The following is a 17,869-nucleotide window of genomic DNA, read 5'->3' on the forward strand; positions in this document are numbered from 1 at the left end:
TAAAGAACGAGGAAGGAAATCTGGTTACAAAGGATGGGGAGATGGCGAAGGTATTGAATTTATTCTTCTCCTCAGTCTTCACGAAGAAATCGGGGGGCTTCAGTAATCAAAACTGCAGTGTTTATCGTCACGGAACATCACAGGAAGCACCCTCATGTCTAACAGAGGACAGAATTAGAGATAGACTTGGAATTAACATTAATAAATCACCATGACCAGATGGCTTGCACCCGAGGGTCCTTAGGGAACTAACTAGTCAAGTAATTGCCAGACCATTGTTCCTAATTTTTACTGACAGTCTACTAACTGGAATGGTACCAGCTGATTGGAGAAAAGCCAATGTAGCACCAATTTTTAAAAAAAGAGCCATAATACATCCCAGGGAATTACAGACCAGTTAGCCTAACATCAATAGTATGCAAGCTCCTGGAGGGGATGGTAAGGGACTATATACAAGATTTTAGTAAAGAAAACTGTATCATTAGCAATAATCAGCATGGATTCATGAAGAATCGTTCTTGCCAAACCAATCTATTAACCTTCTATGAGGAGGTGAGCTGCCATCTAGATAAAGGAAGGCCCGTAGACATGGTGTATCTGGATTTTGCAAAATCATTTGAAACAGTTCCCCATAAAAGTTTACTGTACAAAGTAAAGTCCATTGGCATGGACCATAGGGCGAGTACACGGATTGAAAACTGGCTACAAGGGCAAGTTCAGAGGGTAGTGATAAATGGGGAGTACTCGGAATGGTCAGGGTGAAAAGTGGGGTCCCCAAGGGTTCTGTGCTGTGACCAATCCTATTTAATTTGTTCGTAAATGAACTGGGATAAACAGTTCAATCTCTGCATTTGCGAATGATACTAAGCTAAGCAGGGCAATAACTTCTCCGCAGGATGTGGAAACCTTGCAAGAAGATCTGAACAAATTAATGGGGTGGGCAATTACATGGAAAACGAGGTTTCGTGTGGAAAAATATAAAATAATGCATTTGAGTGGCAAAAATATGAATGCAATCTCCTCACTGGGGGGAGAACCTCTGGGGGAATCTAGGATGGAAAAGGACCTGGGGGTCCTAGTAGATGACAGGCTTAGCAATGGCATGCAATGCCAAGCTGCTGCTAACAAAGCAAACAGAATATTGGCATGTATTAAAAAGGGGATCGACTCAAGAGATAATGCGGTAATTCTCCCATTCTACTCTGGTCTGGCCTCACCTGGAGTATACTGTCCAGTTCTGGGCACCAGTCCTCAGGAAGGATGTACTGGAAATGGAGTGAGTACAGAGAAGGGCAACAAAGTTAATAAAAGGACTGGAGGGTATTAGTTATGAAAAAAGGTTGCGAGCACTGAACTTATTCTCTCTGGAGAAGAGACGCTTGAGAGGGGATATGATTTCAATTTACAAATACCACACTGGTGACCTCACAATAGGGATAAAACTTTTCCGCGGAAGGGAGTTTAATAAGACACGTGGCCACTCATTAAAATTAGAAGAAATTAGATTTAATCTTAAACTGCTTAGAGGGTTCTTTACTGTAAGAGCTGCAAGGATGTGGAATTCCCTTCCACAGGCGATGGTTTCAGCGGGGAGCATTGATAGTTTAAAAAAACTATTAGATAAGCACCTGAACGACCACAACATACAGGGATATACAATGTAATACTGACATATAATCACACACATGGGTTGGACTTGATGGACTTGTGTCTTTTTTCAACCTCACCTACTATGTAACTACAGTGGGGATAAAAAGTGTTCAGACCCACTTACATTTTTCACTCTTTGTTATATTGCAGCCATTTGCTAAAATCATTTAAGTTCATTTTTTTCCTCATTAATGTATACACAGCACCCCATATTGACAGAAAAACACAGATCTGTTGACATTTTTGCAGATTTATTAAAAAAGAAAAACTGAAATATCACATGGTCCTAAGTATTCAGACCCTTTGCTGTGACACTCATATATTTAACTCAGGTGCTGTCCATTTCTTCTGATCATCCTTGAGATGGTTCTACACCTTCATTTGAGTCCAGCTGTGTTTGATTATACTGATTGGACTTGATTAGAAAAGCCACACACCTGTCTATATAAGACCTTACAGCTCACAGTGCATATCAGAGCAAATGAGAATTATGAGGTCAAAGGAACTGCCTGAAGAGCTCAGAGACAGAACTGTGGCAAGGCACAGATCTGGCCACGGTTACCAAAAAATTTCTGCTGCACTTAAGGTTCCTAAGAGCACAGTGGCCTCCATAATCCTTAAAAGGAAGACGTTTGGGATGACCAGAACCCTTCCTTGAGCTGGCCGTCCGGCCAAACTGAGCTATTGGAGGAGAAGAGCCTTGGTGAGAGACGTAAAGAAGAACCCAAAGATCACTGTGGCTGAGCTCCAGAGATGCAGTCGGGAGATGGGAGAAAGTTGTAGAAAGTCAACCATCACTGCAGCCCTCCACCAGTCGGGGCTTTATGGCAGAGTGGCCCGACGGAAGCCTCTCCTCAGTGCAAGACACATGAAATCCCACATGGAGCTTGCTAAAAAAAACACCCGAAGGACTCCAAAATGGTGAGAAATAAGATTCTTTGGTCTGATGAGACCAAGATAGAACTTTTTGGACTTAATTCTAAGCGGTATGTGTGGAGAAAACCAGGCAATGCTCATCACCTGTCCAGTACAGTCCCAACAGTGAAGCATGGTGGTGGCAGCATCATGCTGTGGGGGTGTTTTTCAGCTCCAGGGACAGGACAACTGGTTGCAATTGAGGGAAAGATGAATGCGGCCAAGTACAGGGATATCCTGGACAAAAACCTTCTCCAGAGTGCTCAGGACCTCAGACGGGGCCGAAGGTTTACCTTCCAACAAGACAATGACCCTAAGCACACAGCTAAAATAACGAAGGAGTGGCTTCACAACAACTCCGTGACTGTTCTTGAATGGCCCAGCCAGAGCCCTGACTTAAACCCAATTGAGCATCTCTGGAGAGACCTAAAAATGACTGTCCACCAACGTTTACCATCCAACCTTACAGAACTGGAGAGGATCTGCAAGGAGGAATGGCAGAGGATCTCCAAATCCAGGTGTGAAAAACTTGTTGCATCTTTCCCAAAAAGACTCATGGCTGTATTAGATCAAAAGGATGCTTCTACTAAATACTGAGCAAAGGGTCTGAATACTTAGGACCATGTGATATTTCAGTTTTTCTTTTTTAATAAATCTGCAAAAATTTCAACAATGGGGTGCTGTGTGTACATTAATGAGGAAAAAAAATGAACTTAAATGATTTTAGCAAATGGCTGCAATATAACAAAGAGTGAAAAATTTAAGGGGGTCTGAATACTTTCCGTCCTCACTGTATATAAGGATAGGACAGAAGCTTAAATCATTCTTCTACCAAAGTCCACCGTCAACAGGCTTCTTGAGTTAACCATGTAATGTCTTAGAATAGTATGCTGTGAAGACCACAAGGCTGCCCTACAGATGGTTTCCATGGAAACTCTTGAGTAAACTGCCAATGAAACTGCAAACAACCTAGTAAAGTGTGCAGTCACCACTTAAGGAAGATCTTGGCTCCTTGCACTATATGCTCTGTGGATGAGTTTAACAATCCAGCTAGCCAGTGTTCTGGCAGTGACTTCTTTCTCGCTGTTTTTCCCGCTTTTGAAGACAAAGTCTCTCTGAAGATCCAAATGGAGTAATGGCAGAACAGTACTTTTTAGAGTCCTGGAGACATCAAGTTCATGTAACGTGCCCATCTGATCCTGTGCAAAGTTAGGTAAGGCCCCCAGCTTTTGACATATGGAAAGCTATTGCTACCTTGGGCACAAAATGTTACAAGGTCCAAAACTTCACCCTATCTGGGAGGAATGAGAGATAGCTTTCTGATGTTCCTAGGGCTTGCCGTTTCTAGACTCTTCTTCCTGAAATCACTGCAACAAGAAACACTTAAAGCCTCATAGATTATGTCCCATATGGAGCATTGTTCTGTTGGAGCAAAAGTTTGTACTGAAAGATAATACAGAAGTAGCAACAGATCCCATTGGGGGAAGACTCTTTTCCTGGGTGGTTGAATTTTCAGCACTGCTCTGAGAAAGTAGATGATTAAAGGTTCTTCCATCCACCTCAATTTTGCCGAAATTGCTGCTACTTGGACTTTCTGTAAACTTAGGTGGCAGATTAGCTTAGATCTTTGTGTAAATGTTGTTAGTAGAAGGCTTGCTTAATTTTAACAGAGTTGATATTACACATGCCGCGTACACATGATCGGACTTTCTGGCATACTTGGTCCGGCAGACTTTCTGACGGACTTTGTCCGCCAGGTGCGCCGGACTTAAAAACGGACGGACTTGCCCACACACGACCGGACTTTCCGGCGGACTTTCGCCGGAGTTACGGCGGACTTTCAGAATGAACGGACTTGCCCACACACGGACAAGTCCGTTCATTTTGAACGTGACTCAGGTACGATGGGACTAGAAAAGGAAGTCAATCTCGCCGCTTTTATCGGCGAGATTAACACCTTGCGAGCCCCGTCGCGGAGCATACCAGGCCCTTAGGTCTGGTATGGATTTTAAAGGGAACCCCCTACACCGAAAAAACGGCGTGGGGTCCCCCCTAGAATCCATACCAGACCCTGATCCGAGCACGCAGCCCGGCCGGTCAGGAAAGGGGGTGGGGACGAGCGATCGCCCCCCCTCCTGAACCAGGCCGCATGCCCTCAACATGGGGGGTGGGTGCTTTGGGGGAGGGGGCACCCTGCGGGCCCCCCACCACAAAGCACCTTGTCCCCATGTTGATGAGGACAAGGGCCTCTTCCCGACAACCCTGGCCGTTGGTTGTTGGGGTCTGCGGGCGGGGGGCTTATCGGAATCCGGGAGCCCCCTATAATAAGAGGGCCCCCGGCCCCCCACCCTATGTGAATGAGTATGGGGTACATGGTACCCCTACCCATCTACCTAGGGAAAAAGTGTCAATAATAAAACACACTACACAGGTTTTTGAAATAATTTATTAGACAGCTCCGGGGGGTCTTGCTCCGGGGGGGTTCTTCTTCCGGGGGGGTCTTCTCCTGGGGGTCTTCTTCCGGCTTCGGGGGTCCCTCCGGTTCCTCTTCTCCCGGTGTTTCAGTTCTTCTGCCGGCTCCTCCGCTGTCTTCATGCCGCTCTTTTGCCAGCGGAGGTCTGGACTTCTGGCTTCTGGGCTTCTTCTCCTCTTCTTTCAGCGTAGGGGGGTTCCCTTTCAAATCCATACCAGACCTAAGGGCCTGGTATGCCCCGCGCTCGCCGCAATAGGAAAATTTGTTTTTCCTATTGCAGCGAGCGCAAAATGCAATACCCTGCCCTTGCGTCGTATCTGGTCCATTGGACTAGCATACAGACGAGCAGGCTTTCCGTCGGACCAGCACACAGACGAGCGGACTTTCCTTCAGAAACTGAGTCTGACAGAAAGATTTAAAACATGTTTCAAATCTAGGTCCGGCGGAGCCTACACATGGTCGGATTGTCCAAGTATGCTGGAAAGTCCGCTCGTGTGTACGCGGCATAAGACTTCCAACCTCCCTCTCTTAACAGCCATGCTCGCAGATTTAGTCTGAGCAGGTTCGGGTGCTTGAACTCTTTGTGACAACAGAAGCAGAAACACTGGAAAAGACACTGACCTCTGGACACTGAGATAAATTGCCAAGGCAAACCAGGGCAAGCCTGGTCAATAAGGTAGAGGTAAGCCTTGACAAGAAATATCATTATGAGAGAAAGTGGAAGAAAAGCAAAAGCTAGACTGCAGTTCCAAGGAAAGACCAATGCATCCATCCCCTCCACAATGGGGTTCAGAAATCGGGTTAGAGCTATCACTAACTGCTTGAATGTTCAACCTGCTCGGGAGGTATACTGCTCTCAGGTATGCAGGTGGTGTTCCGCCCATGACACTTTAGGCTTCACCTCTTCCAAAAGTGTGCTGCTGCTTGTACCTTCCTGGTGTTAGATGTAAGCGACTGCTGCTCTGTTGCCTATTTGCAAAGAGACCAGTTTCCCCTCGATTTTGTACTACATGGCTGTCAGAGCTGAAAATGCTCCTCGAATCTCTAGGACATTCAAGACCATGCCCTTGGCTGGAAACTTCCATCTACCCTAGACCCTGTTGTCCTCCATGTGAGCACCCCAACCGCTCTCGCTGCCATTTGATGTAATTGTCATCCAGTTTAATGGACCTAAGGGATGATTGGGATGTGGAGGTAGGCATCCTGGAGGTCTAGCAATAGCATCCAGTAGCCTGGCAGCATTAACTGGATTATTGTTTGTAGGGATTTCATTCTGAATTTTTCCATACTTGATTTGATTGTAGCCGTATTAGTGCAATTAGTGTTACACACACAAATGGGACCTTCAATATCATGGGATCTTACAGCTGTACCTGCAGTAATGTTGTGTACCTCATCCAATGCAAAAGGTGCAGCAAAGGATCTTATGTTAGTGAAACAGGACAGAAGTTGCAAGCGAGAATGAATTTGCACAGACATACCATCAAAGAACATAAAGAAGACAGTTTATGCACACCTGTGGGACATCATTTCTCACAACCGGACCACAAGAATGATACTTCTTTTTGACACGAAAAATAACAGCCTGAATTTAGATATTGGTTTCCTTACATATTATGCTAAAGTTTTACGACCCCTCTGTGACTAGTATCCCCCCTGCATTCTATAGCTCTCCCTCTGTCTTATCTCACTAACTCTCCTGCTATCTTTATTACCATTGATTTGTATGTGTTTGGTTTTCTCTCTTTTTTTTCTTCTTCTTTAACATGCTGCTTAAAAATTTGTGAATCAGTACTGCTTGGACCTTGAAGAAGGGGACATACCCTGAAAGCTTGTCCTGAAAAATTGTATGTCAGTGCAAATAAAAAAAGTATCAGGGACAGTACTCAATTTTCTCTGAATTTTTCCAGAAAGATATAGCAATTGAAAGAGGTTCTAAAGGCCAAAGGTTTTTTTACCTTAATGCATCATGCATTAAGGTAAAAAAGCTTCTGCAAGCAGCTTATCCCCATCCCTTATATTTACCTGAACCCAATCTCAATCAAGCGATGTGACCAAAGCTCTCTCAGGCGCTCTCTCTTCATTAACTCAGACACAGCAGCGGAAGCCATTACCTATAGAACCACTTTAATTTTTACAAGTCTAATACTGGCCATAGGCTTCTGCTTCTTTTGCTAACCATAAAGAGAGTTAAATAGAAGCCTGTGAATTTTTTAGAAGAGGGAACTGGAACTACTGCACCCCGGATCTGAAGCGTGCAAAGGTATTGTAACAGGACCTCTGCATTCTGAGGAGATTCTGGTAGTTTGGTGGGAGTAAAGGGGTAGATGCAGCATGTAGGAATGTCCAAAAATGTCCGTGCATTACAGCTGACATTACCCATGCGTCAATTTTTTGTCCATGAAGAGAGCCAGCCTGGCCCTCACTGCCGGCGTTTAGCCATCTGAACAGTCAAAAAGATTTAGTCAGCTCAAGGTCTTCTGTTTATGAAAAAGGTTGCTTGAGTTCTTATCCAACCTCTTCTTCTTCCAACCAGAACCTCTTGTCTGGCGGCCGGACCTGGACTCCCTTGCCCTCGGAATGGAACTTGATAAGGAAAAATTGCTTTTGCTTACTGTTGTGGGGAAGCAGACCAGATTTTCCTCCCACTACTCTTGAAATAGCTGTGACTAGTTTAGTGTCAGAGAGCTTTCCCATCAAAGGGCATTTTGCACCAATTCTGTTTTGCGGATATATCTGCAGCCCAAAGGGTGATATTTTTTGCCAGGTGTACTATAACCGCATCAACTACCAGAGGGGTTTAAAGAGAAGCAATCTCTGACTCCTGAAAAGGACAAAGTTTAATAATTAAATGGTTCAGCAATTATCTTTTCTCTGTATTCTACCACTCTTGATTAAATCCCTTATTTCCTCCATAAAAGGAGAAAAAGGTCTGATGCTTCTGCAGAAAAAGAAAGTATGTTTTTTATTTCTTTGGCAGCTCCTCCTTTTGCCAACCGATAGCTTACTTTACTGCTTGAATATAGGGGTGAATCTGAGTAAAAGTGAAGTCTAGGTGATCAGAATGCTCCTCCTGAGATGAAGATCACTATTATCTCCCAGTTCTCTACTGTTAGGGGAAGACACCAAGCTTGGTTGGCGAATAAATGTGGAAGTACCTAGTTGATCTACCAGAGACACCTCTTGGCACGAGCTCTGGGAAGTATTCTGACCTGGAAGAGTTGATGCCAGTTCTGATATGGAGTCTCTCACCACCCGCTTTAGAAGAGACACCACCTGAAGACTCTCTTGTTCTTCGTGAACTGAAAAAAATAACCCAGACTGCAAATAGCCCAAAAGCTGGGCATCTCTACCTGATGCAGAACAGAGAGACTGGGCTGCTGATAAGGATATTTTAAATGTCCAAGGGAGAGTGGTTACCCCAGGGCGCAATGGGATCTCGTTCAGGAAAGGAAAATGAAACTGCAGACAACAGAGCTACTTAAAGGGGACTGAAAGAGGAAAAAAGTAACAGTCAAGCCCCCTCTATGTCCACAAGCCGTTGCAGACAACTGTAAACAGGCAGATTTTGTTCCTAATGAGGAACCACTGCAACCCCTAGCAAGACCCACAGAAGGGGTTCCCAAGCTATCTAGTGCGTTTAGTAGACCAAGCACTGGAGAGGCTGAACGCAGCCGGTAATGGCAGAAATAGAGACATCACCGCATCTCCTCACTGGTGCATGAAGTATGAGTAAAAAAGAAGAATGAAGTGGACCTTGACTGCTATTTTTTGTATGCTATTCACTGGTTCTAAAGGGACTGCCATGAGGGGAACAGTGTTTAAGAAGGTCTGTGTTGGGGCATGGCCGGGATGTGACAAGCACAAGACATGCAGGCTGAGAGCTCCGTGCATATCTGTCCTTTTAGCCTGAGCCTGGGGGCTGTTTTGCTCTGAAATGACACAGAATGTGTCTCCACCTGGAACCCTCGGTCACTTCCATCATGTCAGAAAAAGGTAAAAATAAGCTGCAGTGGAACCCGAATCCGGAAAGGGGCAGATCACGTGCTCTTCCGGTGCCATCTTACCCCCTTACACTGGGACAGCTGCACGGTGTGTCCCTGCTCGCTGTCTCTCCCTCTGCTACTGGGTCTGTTCCACCAGTGGAGGATGCTCCAGGCACATCATGACCAGCAGAGGTGGAAGCAGACACTATTACTAAGTCAATTCTGGATGCCATAGCTGGGTGTAAGTCTGCCCTAATGCTTAGAATCAATCATCTTGCCTCTGAGTGTACCCTGATTAGACATGACCTGCACAAGTTTAGGGCCAGATTTATTGAAGCAGAAGATCGTATAGGCTCTGTGGAAGATGTACAGGGTTCCCATGTTGCACAACTGTCTGATCTTCAATCCCTGGTAAAATCTCAAACAAGATGGATGAGGCAGAAAACAGACAGAGGAGAAATAACATTCAGGTGGTGGGTCTGCCTGAGGGGGCTGAAAGCTCCCAGCCGGCCATATTTGCTGAGCAGTTCTTTAAGAAGCTGTTAGATATGTCAGACATGCCACCTACATGTTTGGTAGAAAGGGTTTCATGAAGATCCTGCCAGTAATCGGCGATCCAGATGCATGGGAACACGGCCACGGGTTCCACTGTGCATGCGCGCGCGTTCACGGGTGCTGTCACGCACGGGCATGCGCGCACTCCCGCTAGTACCAGGCGGGCTACTTAAACCGGCTTGTCACACTCAATCCCCGATGTCTGCTCTACAGCGTTCCGTGTGCCTTAACCTGATCTGAACTGTGTACTCTGTTATCTGACCCGGCTTCCTGTTAGACCATCCTGCTATCCGCCTGCACCAGACCCTCTTGGCTGGCCTGACCATCCCTCTGTGTAATCCCTGGTACCTCTGCTGCTCGACCGATACCGACCACCAGCTTGTTTGACCATCCCTCTGTCTGATACCAGTATCCAGTCTGACTACCTGCTACGTTGTTCCTGGCTCCAGTCCAGCGTTCCAGACTACTACCTGCTGCTTTGTTCCTGGTTCCAGTCCAGCGTTCCAGGCTACTACCTGCTGCTTTGTTCCTGGTTCCAGTCCAGCGTTCCAGGCTACTACCTGCTGCTTTGTTCCTGGTTCCAGTCCAGCGTTCCAGGCTACTACCTGCTGCTTTGTTCCTGGTTCCAGTCCAGCGTTCCAGACTACTACCTGCTGCTTGTTCCTGGTTCCAGCCCAGCGTTCCAGTCTATTACCTACTGCTTGTTCCTGGTTCCAGTCCAGCTCTTCAGTCCTGCTTACTTACCTGCTGTGGTTCCTGGTCCTCTCTGCATTCCAGTCTCCAGCCTCCTCTTCAGCTTCAGGTTCCAGAGGGTGCCACCACTCCTGAACTTCCGGTGACTGTTGATCCTGCCAGGCACCCATACCACTACTCACTCCTGGGCCCTCTGTCTCCATTCCAGGGAAACGGGGGTGGGAGCTGTAAGGGAGGTCTTTCTCTGCACTTCAGGCTCAAAACCTACCAGGTACGTGACAAAGGGCTTAGAGTTCCCACGGGAAACCGCCCCACAGGGGCCCCACCTAATGCCTTCTTGGTCCGATTCTTGAATTTCAGAGATAGAGATTTCATACTGGCTGAAGCCAGAAAGCGGGAGGATCTGGCATTTGAAAATACAAAGGTGATGCTCTTTCCAGACTTTCAGCCGAGACCCAGAAACGCTGTCATTCTTTTAATAATGTTCGTCACGGACTCCAGGAGAAGAAAATCACCTATAGCATGCTCTATCCCAGTCGGCTGAGGGTTCCCTACCAAGGTACTGTCCATTTTTCTGACACTCCAGTGGAAGCAAGTGACTGGATTGACATGCTGTGAACATCCCAGCTTTCTTGGAAGTGAAGCTCACTCCTGCTATGCCTAGCTGGTGTGTTTTTCAGCCACTGTTATTTTTTATTTTTTTGGGGGGAGGGGGACCCTCTTCGTGGTTGTTTGTTTTTACCATATCATTGAGCTACCATTCTGAGGATTGAATGTTATTATGTGTGGTATTCCTTTTTTCCAATTTTTGCTTTTATATTTGTGGAGACTTGTTTTTCTAACCCTGCTCACAGGCCCGGTATCATTTACTCAATGGAGTATGGGCTCTACCTGCTTTACAGCTGTTGCAAAACTTCAAGACACTTGACACTGTTGGGGACGCGTTCTCCTTCAGCTAGTTAAGGGGTAAAGCTGCGTGTAGTAGTTCAGAGTTCAGTTTACACAGCAGCAGTGGTTGGTTATCATGGGGTTGGGTTGTTTTTTTTTTCAATTTTGTGCAACCGCCAATTACCTGAGTACTGTATTATTCCCATGGCACACTTCCTGGATAGTACTGGAAATTCAAAGGTCGTCGATACCCTTTGGGAGTAATGCGACCTTCAACTTACCTGATGACAGTGTCAAAGCTGGTTGTGATTTCCTGGAACATCAGGGGATTAAATGACACATTTAGAAGAGCCCTGGTGTTTCAATATCTGAAATCCTTGAAACCTAATGTAGTAATTTTGCAAGAGACACATCTGGATGGATAAAGCTTTCCATGCTACATATTCAACATATGCCAGGGGGGGTTGCTATTTTGTTAAGTAAGGTTGTATCCAGTACCATTCATAAAGTTGTCTCAGATCCAGGGGGACGTAATTTAATAATAGTTGCTGATATTTTTACGTGTAAAATGGTTTTGGCTAATGTTTACCCTCCACCTCCTTTCCAGGTACAATTGTTGTATGATTTACTTGGTAAAATGGCTCCTTTCATGCACCTCACAGTGCTAATGGCAGGGGACTTTAACACAATTTTAGATACCGCAATGTATTCCTATAATCTCACTAGAGCCTCATCCTATGAGTTCTCTGCCTGGGTTGATTCTGCCCTGGTTGATGCTGCCTCTTTGACTGAGCTGTGGCGTTGGAAGAATGCAGCGGTGAGAAATTATTCCCATTTGTCAAAAACTCATAGATCCTCATCTAGAATTGAAATGGCATTCGCTAATGCCCTGTTATTGCAGTTTGTAGAATGAGTAGGTTATTTACCGGGAGGACTTTCGGACCATACACCTTTGTCAGTTACTCTTGGGTTCCCCTCCAGAGGTAGGGGTGGTGCATGGCGTTTAAATCCTGGATGGTTGCAGGTGGAGACAGTAGCAACACAGGTTGGCCCAGGACTTGATCAATGCTGGAAGGATAATGTAGGTACGGCAGCTTCTTCGATGGTGTGGGGCGCCTTTAAAGCGTGTGTGCGTGGTCACTATATTTCAGCCATTAAGAGTGCAAAAAAATAATATAGTGCCACAGTACAGGTATTGCAAGCAAATGAGGATGCATGTGAAGCTTCTCATGCCTCCTTGCCTACTGCTGACACATACACGCATTTATTAGAGGCCCGTAGAAAATTGGCTCTGCACTTTTCTGAGTTGGCACAGACTTCCTCGGTTCGGAGGGCAAAGTCATTGTTCGACCAAGGAAACAAAAATGGCAAATTGTTAGCTTTTTTGGTTGCAGATCAGAGGGCTCAGACTAACATTCCCTGTATTAGGCGTTTACAGGGGGCTTTAACTACTGATCCCTCTGATAATATGGCCACTTTTGTGAAATATTATTCCACCTTATATGCACCAATTCCAACATATTCAAAGGTGGAGCTGGAGTAGCTGCTGGCCCCATTGTTCATACCCATATTGTCAGATGTGGATAGGGATACATTGGAGGCAGACATTACGTGTGAGGAAATTGAGTTGGCTATTAGAGGATTCCCCCCACATAAATCTCCCGAACCAGACAGGTTTAATATTGAATATCTTTTTATTTTCTATATTTTTTCTATTTTCTATAGACAACATTTGGCCCTGTTAGTTCCCAGACTCCGCTCACTGTTTCAACACTTTATATGTTTAGATAATCAAGTACTTTACTCCTCCTTGCTGGAGGCTCATGTTATCCTTCTTCCTAAGCCCGGTAAGGACACTTTAGAATGTTCCTTCTATAAGCAGATTTCCCTTTTGAACCAAGATCTTAAGGTATTAACAAAAGTGTTAGCAAATAGGCTATCTCATGTTATTTCATCATTAGTGGACATTGACCAAACACGGTTTATGCCTAGAAGTCTACTGACACTAATTTGAGGAGACTTTTTACATATTTACAGACAGAACACACCAATTCTGGGACAATAGTAGTGCTTTCTCTTGACATGAAGAAAGCATTTGATGCTGTGGACTGGAAGTTTATGGCAGCGATGCTGGAAAGGATGGGATTTGGGCCACGGTTTTTAACATGGATCACCTTGTTATATAGCAATGATGGCGAACCTATGGCATGCGTGCCACAGCTGGCACGCCGAGACTTCTCTGTGGGCATGCAAGGTGAACTCCCCAGCCAGGCAGTCACTTGCACTGGCGGTGCAGGCACGGAGGAGCTGGCTCCCTTCCATGCATCAGTGGCAGTGATGTCGGCAGGGGGGTGGGCAGCCAGTCATCTCGTCCCATGTGCGATATTTAGGGGGTGTAAAGTTCTTCCTCCACCGCCCAGAGGGTCTGTGCTGCAGCTTATTGCCTCCCCCGGACCCCTACACCTCCAGTAAGGCATCCGGGCATTCCTCTCTGCAGGCACCCTATTCCAGCTCCCCCTGCTTTAGGAATACTTTGGTTTAGTCTGTCCCTCCGGTTCAGCCTGTGGAACAGCAGAGGGGGAGGGGCGGTGCTCGGAGCAGATCATCCCATGGCCATGGGAGAGGTACAGTGGCTGCTAGCTGACCTCCCGGGGGTGGGGATATCAAGGAGTGGCTGGATGGCAGGGACTCCTACAATACTGCCCGGGGTCAGCTGGATGATGAGGGAGTGGAGAGGTAAAGAGGAGGATAGATCCTCCAATCTACATTGTACTGTGTGTGAGGGGATGGGGATGCGAGTAGTGCAGGAAGTATGTGTCGGGTAGGTGAGTGCATGTGTCCGGTAGGTGAGTGCATGTGTTAGGTACGTGAGTGCATGTGTCAGGTAGGTGAGTGTATGTGTCAGGTAGGTGAGTGTAATGGTCAGGTAGGTGAGTGTAATGGTCAGTGCATGTGTCAGGTAGGTCAGTGTATGTTGCACAGTGTATTCTGAGCACAATGCATTCCTGAACTGCATTTGTACATTTTTGGTCCCTTAGGGCTCATTCAGAGGGATGATCAGTCCCATCCTCTGTACAGAGTCGCTGGTAGGTTTAATTCTGTGTTGGCACTTTGAAAGAAAATAAGTAGGTTTTGTGTCATGGTTTGGGCACTCGGGCTCAAAAAGGTTCGCCATCACTGTTATTTAGTAATACGGTGGTGGCGCTTCATATTGGGGTGGCAACATCTGAATTTTTCTCAGTGGGCAGGGGCACAAGGCAGGGGTGTCCTCTGTCTCCCTGCCTTGAACAAACCACTGGCAATTGCTTTGCGTGCCTCTCTGGAGGTTCGGGCACTCAAGGTTGGTGGAATCCGTGAATGTACTGCCCTCTATGCAGATGACATGTTACTCTATTTGCAAGATCCAGGTCAATTGTTACGAGCGGTCTTTGACATTTTAATGACGTTTGCACAGTTTTCAGGTCTCAAGGTCAAGTAGACTATGTCAAGTGTAATGTCAATTGATGCTGGGGCGCAAGAACATGTTGATCCCGCTATTCCTATTTGCGAGTATCCAGATTTACTTATCTGGGCATGCAGATATCATCTAGGGTAGGGGATTATATGTCACTAAATTTACTACCCTTGATTCTCATGTTTAAGCGTAGGTTGGAGGCCTGGTGATATTTACCACTGTCATTAATTAGAAGAGTGAATCTTCTTAAAATGAAAATCTCACCACTATTTTTATATTTTCTTTGTAATTCTCTGATATGGGCCCCACAGACTTACTTTAAGTGCATAGATAGCCTCTTTAGCGCTTTTTTATGAATCCCATCCTAGGATCAGTTGCCTGACCTCTATAAATACTTCCTGGCGGGGCAAATGCAAAGCGATGGCTGTTGAGGGACGAAGAGGATGCTGCCATGGTATTAGAGGTAGCTATCACTGGATCTTATGAAGGACTATCTAATTTAGTGTATAGAGGCTCCCGGGTGCAGTCAACCATAACAGGTTCCATGAGAATAACTATAAGAATGTGGGATAAAGTACCAGCGATCATGCACCCTGGAATAACTTCCATCTCTCCGTCTTTTCCGCTGTGGTTCAACCCTAAACCTCCCCATTTTGGTGACATTCCGGATACGGTCATCTGGGCAGGGGTTGGAATCAAGAGAGTACAGGATATTATGGAAGGGGGGGAAGTAATGTACATTTGATCAACTCAAGGTCAGATTTCAGTTGTCAAACTGGTACCTATTTACCTTTGTGTCTCAGTTTAGCTCTGCTACCCTAGACCTTCGGCCATAGGCATTGGAACTCCTTTTACACAATGGTTCTTTGGTTAAGCCTATGTCTGTAATGTGTAAGGAATTATTTACAGTGTGGCTGAAGGCTCCTAATAAATCTAGCGATATTTGGATGCAACTTATTCCAAATTTTCAGGGAGAAGACTGGGATGACATTTGGGAGGTTCCTTTTTAAAGGCACTGGTGTAGGTTAGCTATCGCCTCATCCAATTTAAATTGGTGCATAGAATATGTGACAGACATAGCCAGAACAGAGGCTGTTGGAGAGGACTGTATGCAAGCCTGTTGCCTTTTGATTATGGGCCCTGGATTTTCAATGGAACAATACTCTTTGTGAGGTGAATGAGAAATCCAGTCTGAACTGTATTAATCGGACTCAGTCGTGTATATATGTATATATTGTATGGGGACTCCTTACTGTAGATTTGTGTCCCTGAAGAGGGAGGGGGGATTCCTCCAGCAGCCCCCTGCTGATAAGACTGATTCATTCTGTTGGGACACATCCTGTGAGGAGATGCTGGTGTTATCAACCTGTGTTTATGTTAATTGAGAGAGCTGATCACATTAGCCACCAGCACTGGCTAGTAGACGAATGGTCTAGGCTGAGGAGGGGGGTAGATTGTTGTTTGTTTTGTTAATTGTAATTAGCTCCAGCTATTGTGTTTATATTAATGTGTGAAGCTCGGTGCCCACAAGACTGTCATCTGGTCTGGGTACATTTTGTAGTAAATTAGCTCATGTTAATTAGGTTAGCTTTGAGTCATCCCTGCTGTATAAAGGTCTGTGAGCTCTCAAATAAAAAGTTAGTTCTGATGTACTCCAAGACTGGTGTTGTCTAGTTCTTGGGGGTTCCTATAGCCAGATCCATTGGACTTGTGTTCCAGAACTTAGGAAGCGGTATATGACGGAAGCACTCAAGCGGAGTGTGGGACGTTCCGTGACAGAATATATTACACGCCAGGTAGGCTAGCCTCTATCTGTGGGTCCACTTCGGCAGAACGCTGGAGATGTACAGCTCCGCCAGTGGACTTTGACCACATCTTTTGGCATTGTGGGAAAGTGCAAACTATTTGGTCAGGGGTTACACACACTTTGCAGGAACTTTTATTAATACCAGTCCCTTTAACCATTCCAGTCTGCCCCCTGGGTTGGTCGAGGATTTGGTTCCTAAAGGGGCACAGAGGACATTTCTATCCACTACATTATTTTATGCACGTAAATCCATTGTATTATTTTGGAAAAAGTCAGAGGCACCATCACTAGCATTTGGAAGGGTATTGTTAATAAATCATTACCTTTTTTACAAAGCAACGTATGCGACTCAGGGATGCCAGGGCAAATTTGAAAAGGTCTGGCAAGGTTGGCTGCCAGATTCGTCAACTGTTCTATAGCTCTTACAAGTAGCTTTTGCCTTGGGGGGATGCTGGTCAAAGGGTATACTTTTGGATGGCTTTTGATTATGCAGGCTTGATTGTCAGCAGACGGGAACACTGTAGATCCTCATTTATTTATGCATAATTATGCCATGGAATGTTTACATACAACAAAAGATAGATCCAAACTAACAAGGAAAATAAGCTTTCACATTTAAATTTAGCAACAATGCACGTGCATTATTCTTTGCATCAGGGACGCACGTTCCAGGTGTTAAGAGTATTCATAAAAACTGGGAAAAATTGGAATATTGCTCATAACAACAAATTCGATTTTGCCTTAGGTTCCTTACCCAGGCTAGCATAATGAAACAAGGAATCTGATTGGTTGCTTAAATCATAAGCTCCATCTTTCTTTTTAGAGTGTATGTGTTACATTTTTTTTTTCCTTCAATCATTTTTATTGCAAATATGCCAAAAAATTTGCAGTGATACAAAACAAGCGCCAGGTCAGCCCACACAGGGGCTATGACTGGCGACATAAAAGACATAGATTCAATCATTCATATTATTTAATAGTACAAAAACATAAACTAAAATGTGTAGTTTATACAAGCCCATTCTTGTGTTTCTACCCTCATTCTGTACAAAATTGTATCTCTACTACCAATTCATTACTCCATTTTCTTTGTTTTATTCCACCCCTCCTCCCCTCCCTTCCCTGTACCTCCCCCCCCTCCATCACAACAAAACTTTCCTATTACCTTTAGTGTTTCATTCACCACATTTCACAATTACCACTGACTTCCCCCCTATCCAATGTTCTTGATTATCTAATTGTATTATCATTGATTTTACAGGCTATCTTTCTATCTCTCTCTCCCTTCTCCCCTTCCCTGCTCACTTCAGCAGACGGGAACACTAAATGATCTAGAGGATGTGAGTGTATCGCCTTTCTTCTTCACAGCTGGTTTCCTATTAGGCATGCGTGAGTCGAGCTAGGCTTTCTAAATGGTCTCACTGTCTTCTGAGACCTATGTGTGTCCC

At 45.3% G+C, this 17,869-nt stretch overlaps 1 protein-coding gene across 3 annotated transcripts in view; it reads right to left on the reverse strand.

Annotated features, from left to right (window-relative positions):
* The window catches only part of REPS2 (RALBP1 associated Eps domain containing 2), a 261,119-nt gene that overhangs the window by 67,919 nt on the left and 175,331 nt on the right, over positions 1-17,869 (reverse strand). The window lies entirely within an intron of this gene.

This window comes from Aquarana catesbeiana, linkage group LG02 (assembly GCF_042186555.1).
Source record: "Aquarana catesbeiana isolate 2022-GZ linkage group LG02, ASM4218655v1, whole genome shotgun sequence".
Classification (NCBI taxonomy): Eukaryota; Metazoa; Chordata; class Amphibia; order Anura; family Ranidae; genus Aquarana; species Aquarana catesbeiana.